Source organism: Perna viridis, chromosome 6 (assembly GCF_037379345.1).
Source record: "Perna viridis isolate PV_CMFRI_1.1 ecotype Kerala chromosome 6, ASM3737934v1, whole genome shotgun sequence".
In the NCBI taxonomy this organism is placed as follows: Eukaryota; Metazoa; Mollusca; class Bivalvia; order Mytilida; family Mytilidae; genus Perna; species Perna viridis.
Window position 1 is genome coordinate 45,465,732 of NC_142450.1, and position 11,632 is coordinate 45,477,363.

Genomic DNA, 11,632 nt, shown 5'->3' on the forward strand with positions numbered 1-11,632 from the left:
CCACAAAAAGGGCTCTAAAACTACAGTATGAAACTACCATCCAATAAGTTTGAATTCTGTTATCAGCAAAACCATGGAAAAATTTGTGAGAGAAGAACTAATGGAACACATGGAGAGTAACAATCTATTTACTGAGCATTAACATGGCTTTAGAAAGGGCAGATCATGTATGACTCAATTAATAGGGGTATTTGATGAATGGACAGAAAAACTGGATACCTCACATGCAATTGATACAATTTATTTGGATTTTCAAAAGGCATTCGACACGGTGCCACATAAACGACTCATAAGAAAGTTAGAAAGTTATAGTATCACTGAGAATCTATTGGGGTGGATTAGGAACTTTTTATCAAACAGAAAATAAAAAGTAGTTCTAAATGGAAGCCACTCAGAATGGTCACAAGTCACTAGCGGTATACCACAAGGAAGTCCTGGAACCGATCCTGTTTTCCATCTACATAAATCACTTACCAGATGTAGTTAAAAATATTGCAAAACTCTTTGCAGACAACACCAAGCTGTATGCAGTAGACAACAATGCTGAAGAAGGTAAAACCTTACAAGGTGATATTGATAAGCTTGTGAAATGGTCCAATGACTGGCTATTAAAATTTAATCCAACAAAATGTAAACACGTAAATTTGGCCCTCCAACCAATATAAAGTATACAATGGAAGGTGAGGTAATATGTAAGTCCAAGTAAGAAAGAGACCTGGGAATTATAGTTGACGAAAAACTTAAATTTCAGCAACATATTGACGTTTCAACTAAGAAAGCAAACCAGCGTATAGGGATGATTAAAAGAAGTTTCACATCTATGGACAAGGAAATGTTTCTCAACCTTTACAAAAGTATTGTATGTCCACATTTGGAGTATGGGAGTAACGTATGGTCAGTCGTTTATAAGAAAGAAGCTATTAGAATTGAAAACGTCCAAAGAAGGGCAACAAAATTAGAAAAAAAATTACAACACTTGAGCTATAGTGAGAGACTTAAATATCTAGGTTTGCCATCATTTCAATACCGCAGGCTAAGATCAGATATTGTGGAAACATATAGTAATAAAATTTACGCCAGATGTATATGGACCGGAATTCCAAAAGACAAACTTGAGAAGGGTCTTAGAGTTTTAAGCCCAGATGTCTGACCTCGGGACAAAGTAAACAAGGTAAACAATTGATTTGTTGGGTAGAGTCTTCGTCGGTAATATCGCCTGAATATAGTTGAAATATTTCTGTTCGGGCGTTAAACTCCAACAATCAATCAATCAACCGTCGGAAATGTTTTTCAGCAATATGTCTCTATGAGGAGGCGTACTTGTTTCTACACTCGAAGAGCTTTTGCTAGACTAAGTTTGCTCACAGTTTTCTAGTACCTCAGATAAAATATTGTTCGATTTGAACATGTCAGCATATGATTATTTGACTTGTCAAGTGTTTTTAACTCTTTGTCAGTAATTCACGTATTGATGTAGTATAGGACCGGAACTCAGTTTTCGCGGAGAAAAATAAATATATTAACAAATAATGAAGGAAGAAAAAAAAATAAAATTATCAAAATTATATGAATTAATTATAGCAAAAAATATAAAAATAACAATTGAATCATGGAAATAATTCAAGTACAAACATAAACGAACGCTTCTATCGTGCGTTTAAATGAACGCTTGTATCGTGCGTTTAAACGAACGCTCATATCGTGCGTTAAACGAACGCAAAACGATGCTTAAATGTGCGACAAACGATGCACGAACGCTAAAATGGGAAACGCGAACGTTTCAAGGAGTGTACGTAAGTCGTCCATTTTGTGAGTAATGGTCTTATAGTCACGTTGCATCTTGTTTACTGTGCACGGTAGTTGTGCATTGTTGTTTTTAAATTCAGACATCTCGAGTTTTAGCGTTCACTGTCACTTTTATTCTTTTCTAGATCAAATTTGTAGGAGTGACATGACTTTTCGGTTGTTTTTGATGCAGTGGTTAACTGATTAATTTTGTTGATCAAGTCACTTTATTTGTTCTTAGATAAGAGAGCTGATTTTGAAAGTTTTTGAACCTTTCGTTGTTCCTTTCTACTATGCTATGTAATTGTATATTTTCGTTTCGCAAATCAGAAACAGATGTATTGGGATGTTCAATTTCTTGAATATAGTCACCTTTTAAAGAATTTATGTCTTTATCAATTCGGACTAATGTATCTTTGATATTTAACCCATCAGATAAACTGCTAACTTACGAGTCGACCGACAACAGCTAAAGTTTTACGCGTGGTTAGAGTTCTTACATTTATCGTGTATCTTAAATCATCCGTGTATTCACCAATTGATGCAAGATATAGTGCATAGAAATCATTTTCATGTTTCACCTGGAATGCTTCACCGTTAGGTTTCCTTGGGCTCAAACATTTAGGGTCGCATTCGATTGTGTAAAATCTTGTCGGTTACTTGCCGCTTCAAACAACGCATATCGAACATAGTCAATATCGCATTTGATGCAGTGACACTTCTCAATTAGTTTTGCCTCAACTGTATCTTTGAGAAATGAAGAATGTTCATCATTATTAAATTTTACGATAAATGAAGCATCTTTGGAGAGCCCATTAAATAGTTGTTCAGTTTGTAAAGATTGTGAAGCTAGGGCTTTGGCAAATGGATCGTGCTGGGTATCAACAAAACTAGAGTTCATTAATAGATCACTGGCCTGGAATTCTGTTATATCGCCCATTCTGTTAGACTGAGTAGGGCAGTGTTTATAGTTTTACATGCGTAAGTACAATCAATCGATTCGTGGAGATAAGTATATAGTTTGTAGTTTTGGTTGTTTAGTTAGTTGGCAACAGAGTTCAAAAACACTTACTAGGAACAATCTCAATATAATTCGTTGTAGTATTAGTCTTTTAAACATATAAATATTCAACTTTTTCTCAGACCACAGAACATGAATGTCCACTGGCAGCCATAGTGATGACCGTTTCGCTTTTGTTTGAAATTCCCATAATGTAAATTCGATAAAATGAGACTTTTCCATGTATATGATGCTAAGGTAATACTTACATTTTTGGTTCGAGTATAATCGGATACCATTCATGAATTCATTTTTTAATTCATGTCTTTATTTCCTCTTAAAGAGATAAATGAGACATTTTTATATAACAAAATATTTCATGGATGCAATCTATCAGAAATATACAATAAACAAAATAAATGCACCATTATTTTTTTATCGATGAATTCCGTAGAAGACGCATCGTTAACGGTGTAAGTTATACACTTTTTGTACGAAGACGAAGATTAAACATATTGTAGACCTTAATTGACTTGGATGATAAAATTGAATTGCTGTTTGTGTTAATAAAAATGATTTAAAGCTATGAGCAACAATATGGGAAATATGAAAAGATCTGTGTAACCCAGAAGATTACGGTTGTAAATTATCCTTTGGATATTCAATAAATGTAATATAAATGTCACTGTTGGTAACATGTATAGTGCAGGTATACGTACTCAATAAGTATTACGTAACTGAATGGTCATAGAATCATTGAATTTAAACTTACTTTTATGCACTTTAGACGAACGCCAAATGTTGTCTCCTTTAGTTTTGTTATCTGTACGCAATAAAAACATACTGTGAACTATTGAAAAATGGCTACCGGCATATCAAGGAGAAACCGGGTTGGTATTGGTACGAGTGACGATAACGCTGTTCCTAGGGATTGTAGATCTAAGCTTATGTTCTATCTAAGTTGCATGTGCAGGGTTTTGGATCTTACCGAATACAACATCGGTAGACTTACCAACTACCATGATTACGAAGATCTATCACTGGATGACGCTTTGACACTGTGTAAAATATGTTCGTTAGTCTCGCCAGAGGAAATGGAACGAAAATGCCTTTTTATAGATGCAAGTAAGTGTGGAGAAGACGGCTTCAAATTCTACATTCACGGGGCTCAACCATCATATCTCGTGGCCATCGAACACGTCGTCATTGCAGAAACACCCATAAGAGTTAAATGCATAGTGTATGTCAGTCGTGTTTGGATCGTACAATTTTTTTACCTACCAATGACCGAACTAACGATGAGAATTAAACAATTCATTGTCAGTCGAGTTCTTCACGATTCTGGACTTTCAAACCGCACTAATACGAGTACTTCTAGTGATTGTAAATGTTGTACTATTTTGTGACTCATGATTATATACCTCGAAACCGTACTAATACGAATATTTCTGGTGATTGTAACTATTAATTGTACTGTTCTGTGACTCATGAATCTATACTTCCAAACCGTACTAATACGAATATTTCTGGTGATTGTAACTGTTGTACTGTTCTGTGGCTCAAGATTCTTGACTTCCGAACCGTACTAATACGAGTACTTCTAATCATATGTATATGTAAAAACTAATGTGCGCTGCGTGACGAAATGTCAAAGTAAGAGTTAGAATCTTAAAGAATCATTCATAATTAAAAATAATTAATATATATATACAGCAGTGTTTTAACGAATGATCCCAGTGTAATAAATTTCGATAATTTACTCTGTGAAATAAATTTCACTTTCGGACTTTCTCCCAACAAAAAGTCACAACTTTGATGTCAATCCGCCAATCACAGAATTTAAAATTTATGTTGAAAATATCGATAAAAAATGAAGAAAATCTATATAATAAATACAATAATTGTTTATCGTGAATAACCAAAATTATGACCACTCGTGCAAAGAATGCTTGGAGATTTAACTCGTGAGCGGAACAAGTTCCGCACACTCGTTAAATGTATGCGTTCTTCGGCACTCGTGATAATATTTTAGTTATTCATTCTTTCTCATTAATTATCCTATCATGAGTCATGCTCAGAAAAATACTTGAATTTAAGGGAATAAGTGTGGTATCTTCCTTTGCTAGTGAAATTACAGTGCATTTCATGCCCCGAATAAATAACACTTACAGAAGAAATAAATGCCATTTCATTTGAGATAAATTTTGAATAATATTTCACACAAAAGAATATATTTTTCACCATGATTCACCCACTGCCTAATTCTTACAAAGAAAAGCTCTTACGCAATGAATCTTAATTCAAATCTATTAAACGGGAACAATTGAAAAAAATATGATAACTATATTTGTGATATTTATGGGTTGACATAATGTTGTTTACGGCCTCATGAGTCCATAAGGGTCAAAGAAGGATATGTATATAATATTGTTCTTTGAAGTTTGCCGTTATTTTGTTTTACTTTTGTTGTGTGTAGATGTTTTGTATAACTTTAGAATTGTCTTCAGTGTATGTAGCATAGGCATTTTCAGACAACCTACTATCGTTTGGTGATTGTTTTCGAAAATTCATTCTTTCCTACACAGCGGTACCTCTTTTGTTGTCCCCTTATAGCGAGGGGATATGGTTCATACATTCGTAAAATACACGTGGATAACCTCCAGAAACCGTCCAAGATTTTGTGGTTTGAAATCGGGTAGATATTTGAGAAGAAAGCCCCAATGCCATTTTTCTTGGATTTGATTTGCTTATATTTATCAGGATGACGTTAATTCAGGGTTGTTTGGATTTTCTATCTATCTACTAACATTCTTATTTTGAAAACTTTATAGATGAATGAAGAACAATTTATCTCGTTATCTCTCTGACATTTCGTTTTGGTTTTTGAGTTTCTGTTGAAGAAAAGGTAATTTAATTAAAATATTGCAAATTTGTAGCCAAAACTTGATAATAGCGGCGTTATAGCTAATATCATATCTGGTATTTCTTCAAGTATGATATGATTTTAACGGTGCACCCATATTGCTATGGGTGAAGTCTCATTTGGTGAGGAGAATGTGTGGGACTTTCTTCTGGGTCTCTACAAATCCAATAATTTCCAAATTATTGTTAAATATGTAAATAAATATAAAATCGTATCAACCCACGTATCAGAGACAAAACAGCGCCCCGCACTCGCGTAATCGTCTACTTCCATGTCGACGAATTTCGACTTCGATTCCGTCAGAATATTTTTAGCCATCCATAGTTTTGGTCTTACATTCTACATATACATGACGTTGCTGACGCCCCGTCCTTATAACGTGAAACGACAGACATGAGATGCGATAGAAAAAAAAGGTACATTTAAGAGACAAATCACGGATTCCCAATTAGTGCCAGGTATTCTTTAATTTTGAAATCGTTGTTAACAATTGAGCTAACTCGTTTAAATGACTAAGCTTCTTAAAATTAAAACAACACCAGCAGCTATAGTTAAAACTCCTGATTGGGATCAGTTTAAAAACATCCACGACATTTTTCAATCGAAGCAAGGAACTTATTCTCGAATACAGATATACTTGAAAACGATTTAATACGTACGGCTCAAGTTTTCTCTTTTTTTTTCCTTTTTCGGCATTCGAAAACAAAAATTGGAAATCATTATAAGGAACAGCTCAAAGTTCTACCCAATCCTGAAGCATCCTTTGAGGAAGGATTTTGAGGGGGTTTGGGAGGGACCAAGGACTCATTCCAACATTCATTTCTTTTTTCAACATTCATTTTCGTATTCGTCATTTTACGTCGCACACAGAGTAGGGAATGGTCGCAATCGACTAAGGATGGGTCAGAGATCTCATTTCAGCATACATTTCCTTATTTGCCTTTTTCGGTCGGACAGAGTTGGGATTGCTCGTAGTCGACTTGGGATGGGGTTAGAGATCTCATTTCAACTTTAATTTCCTTTTTCAACATTCAGTTCCTTATTCGCCATTTTATATCGCACACAGTTGGGAATGGTCGCAATCGACACGGTAGGGGTCAGAAATCTAATTCCAGCATTCATCTCTTTTTTCAACGTTCATTTTCTTACTTGCAATTTTAGGTGGCACATAATGTGGAATGATCGTAATCGACTCAGTCCTTTCATAATTATGAACAGCCCAAAATGGTTATATTTGTTATGATATACGGTTTTTATTGTCCTTGTGCATTCTTCTATTGTCATAGTCTGAAGTATGTATGGACCGAAATGTCCGGTTTTAGTAATGAACTGTGGATTATGATGGTCCGAAATGTATTTTGGTGGAATTGTCCAGTATTCATAAGCTGATTTCGTCATTTTCGTAAACATTCTGGTGCTGTGTTTTGACCTATCTTGGAAAAAGCTAACTTAAAGCTTCGATTTGTATTTAATCATCGAATCTAGCTTATGCTTCCTAGACTGGTGTGGTTCTCAATTGCATTTACCAAGTACATACGAGAATGAAGCTGCCATGATGCTATTTTTAAGCTCCGGATTTTACATGACATGAACAAACCGGATAATGATGTTTTTTTTTTTCTTTTCTGGCTTTAAGTAAACAGGACCCAGTTAACGCTCCCAAATAAATAAATGGGTCTAACATGGCATAGGCATTTCAAACGAAATGGTGGGTCAAATCTAGGTTTTACAGCGCCCAAAACCTCCCTCTTCCATTGCGGCGTGAATATACCAGTGGAGATTAAAATGCATTTGCATGCTATTGTCATAATCGGTAAATCAGCGGTCATATCAGCACAAAGAACAATTCACAAAAAACTATCATTAATCATTGCTTTAGAAGAAACTTAGTATTTTTCAACCGAGGACTGATACATGTATCTTTAAAAAAAGAATTTGGTAGGAGACTTTATAAGACGCATTTCCTCGTTACCCTGATTCAGAAGTCGTTATGCAAATATTTAAGGAAATCAGAGTAATTAGTACTTGCTCTAGCGTAGCGAATCAATTGTGAAATATAAACACCATATGAAGGAATATTGTTGCACATGTAAGGAAAATTTATGATATTAAAAGTAAAGTAATCTCTTGTATCATAAATCTTAGTGCTGAGATGACCACTGTTGTCAAATTCGAGATTGTAGGTATAAAAAAGATACAGAAAGCTGTTTCTGTAGTCTCCTTTATCTCGAGCTCTGGTAGTAACAATTTACCAAAAGAAGAGTTGTTGATGGACGTTACATCATAGTATATCTGTATGTAGAGTTAAAGGATTTAGCAGATTTTAAATTTTCATTCTTAACGAGATTCTGAAGAAATTCAGTCTCGTATAAATATAAAAACAAATCGGCTAGGAGAGGAGCACAGTTAGTGTCCATTGAAATGCCAACTTCTTGTTAAAAATAGCTCCTACAAATGTGACAAATATATTATCAATGAGGAAATCAATCATATCGGAAACCTGTTTTTCTGTGTAGCACACTTTGCGCTTCTGCGATGTTGTAGAAAAATATTTGGAGTTGTAACCAAGAATAACATATTTTTTTGAAAAAGCAAGATTTACGAATAAGTCCTTTCATGCGAGATTTCAATTTACCATCTGGTAACGTAGTGTAAAGAGTTGAGAAGTCAAAAGTTTGGAGAGAACTAATTTACGAAAAACTGCGGGATTTTAGGTTTTGATGTAAATCTTTGGAATTTTTAAGTATCCACATTACGAGAGCAGATGGTATTGCAACAAGCTTGTTGTCCATCCTTCACTGCGGACAATATCTTTGTAAGATAAATTGACATGTCCTTCGTGGAGCAAGATGAAGATCTTGCTATATGCCTTCTTTGTATGGATTCTTATGAAGTTTGGGAATTTGAGAGAAGACATGACGGACTTGTGGTTGTCTAGGATTTCATCTTTGTCAAAGAGTAATCAAGGGAACCAAGGTTATAGCAGTAATCAAAAGAATGTAATCCAGGGACAAAGACCAGACATGGAAAGCAGACATACACAACAAAGAACATGAACTAACTAAAATCATACATACAAAGTAAAAAAAGCAAATGAGCAACTCGGAATCGAGGGTAAAATTTTCTATTACCCTAAAGCGTAATCCGACATACCATGTATACAACTTTATCCTTCCTATCATTTTCCTTAGTGTTCTAACAGTGTTTACATTTGTCTTACCAGCAGACAGTGGTGAAAAAATGGGATATAGTATGACTGTATTTCTCTCTTTTGCCGTCTTTGTAACAATATTGAGTTCCGAACTTCCAAAAACATCATGAGCGATAATTGTTTACTACATGATGTTTCAGTTGGCTGTCAGTACGTTTATTGTCTGTTTTACAGCATTTGAATTAAGATTACACCACCGAAAAGACAATGTGTCATTTAGAGTTAAAAAACTGTTGATTTTTAACTTTTGTAGGCGTCCAAGGAACAATACATTTTTTGCAATGGAAAAGAAACCAGTTGAAGATGCGGAACACGACAATGACATGAGTTGGGGCGATTTAATACCATGGGTCGACTTTGTCTTGTTTTGGTCCATGCTATTTCTTACATTTGTTGTCACAATAATAATTATAGTTATACTTATATATCATGTATAGGGTTACTTTGTCAAATCTTTACAAGTAGCTCGTCATGACTTTCTTGGATTAATCTTAAAACCATTTGTAATATTATTACATGTATTGCCGTTTTATCTGAATATTGTGTGTTGCTTCACTGTGCAATCATTTTGATGAAGCTAATAATATTAGATTATTTATTATTTTTTTCAACGAGAGGGAGTTTCTCATTATTATCCATCGAGCGGCTTTGCCGCGAGACAAGATGAACACGAGTTGAAAAAATATATAACAATCTGTTTATCGCTGTTTTGATGAATTGTAGGGTATAAGTTTTTTTTTCATTTTCAGTTTTTCGGATCTAAATATGTAAGTTTTATAAGCACTGCAAATTTCCTTTCGGGACGTGCTACGTGACGTCATGTATGTTGTGCAGCAGTGATACACATCATTTGAAAAAAAATCGGTTAACTTTGACGGTCGCGTTTAAAATTTATGGAATTATTTTGGGGTTTATTAATTTTAATCGATTAAGTTACTGTATTTAATCATTGTCCATTGTACACTAGAAAATATTGCCACAAATTAGCCATTATTTCATACACATTAAACAAATAGACGGTTATTTGGGTCGTCAAATATTGTTACGCTGTTGCTTGTATGTCACGCGAGGACACAGAAACTGGCGATAAGTTTCATTCTCACTCGACTTGCGTGAGATTGAAAATTATCGTATAGCAAGATCATAGATGGTGCATATATTGATTGTAAGAGTAATCAAGGGAACCAAGGTTATAGCGGTAATCAAAAGAATGTAATTCAGGGACAAAGACCAGACATGGAAAACAGACATACACAACAAAGAACATAAAGTAACTAAAATCATACATACAACCGCCGAGTTGCTCATAAAAAAGTCAAGTCCATGATAGACGAAAGAGGAAAGGAAAACTATGACACGTTGAACAACTCAGTTTTCATGGCGCAGATGGATACACCGTAGCGATCCAGTTCATGATGACGACCATAAAACTTCTGTAGTGATGACTTCATACATACCAACATAACCCTGTTACAGAAGCATATTTGTTAGAATTCTAGTGCGATACAAAAAGTCTGCGTAGTTTCGGCAAGATCATAACGTATGAGTTGTGATATGAACACTCTATATTCCATACTCCTTGTCAAAAGTAGTGTGTTTGTGTGTTACATTACCTGGGATGTTACTATCAATGCACAATACCTTAATAAGGCAATTCAGGTAAAGCGCTTTACAAACAAATACAATGTTGTTTGAAGCTTTGTCCGCTGGGACGACAACATACTTGTATTTTTCATGAAGTGAGGAAAGGCATTCAAATGCCACAAGATCGTTGAATACGGTCTTTTATTGACAAATTTCTGGAGATTGTCAATATCATTTTGTACCAACGATCGGATGAAACTATCCAATCTGACAAGGTTTCGATTTTTCCTTCTGTGTCCTTTTCTCTCTTTATCCATGATCTGGCATAATCTTCAACAGCATCCATTATGGTTTTGAAATTAATTTTCCAATGAGGCGCTATGGTTCTCTGAATTTTGGACCATGATAAACTACCTTACGTAGGAGTTCATTCTCAATGATATTCAAATCTCCAGCGATGTCATGACCAGAAAGACTGTAATTAGAGAAAAAAGTACAGTCACATGTCTGAAGTAGGGTATTTTTTAAAATTATTTAGACAACCTTAGGTGAGGTAAAAAAGGTCACACTTTCTGGCTTTTGGAAGCCTTTTTGGGTCAAATTTGAGGGGTCTGTGTTGAAGTAGCTAAAATTAAATAAAATGATGGTGAAAGTTTCTATTTTTTTATAAGACGGATGTAAAATGGTTTATACAGCTCCCAAAATTTGATTTGATTTGAAGCAGTAGAAAAGGTTATTATCTCTGTGGGAATATTAATGGTGGTCTCGTACCACAAGTGTAGTGAAACCAAGTTGACAATACACTCTACAACCATTGGCGTTTCCTCAAAGGATCTTAATACTGCCATGCACATATAGTAAAATTTAAAAATAAACCGTTTAACTCATGTCATGCTGTAACATCCTATCAGAGCAGAATATGTACAAAGATAGCTTCTAATATTTAATGTGTTTATGCAGCGAAAATACGACCAAAAGCTTCTAAAATGTGTATCACCAACTGCCTGCTACTTAAATATTTGTCGACTTGAGACAGATTATTTGAACGCTTTTAAATACTAACCGAAACGCCAATGACAATGGCATGGTAAAAGTTTTACTCTTTTTTAATTTTGCGGAAAACCCGTTT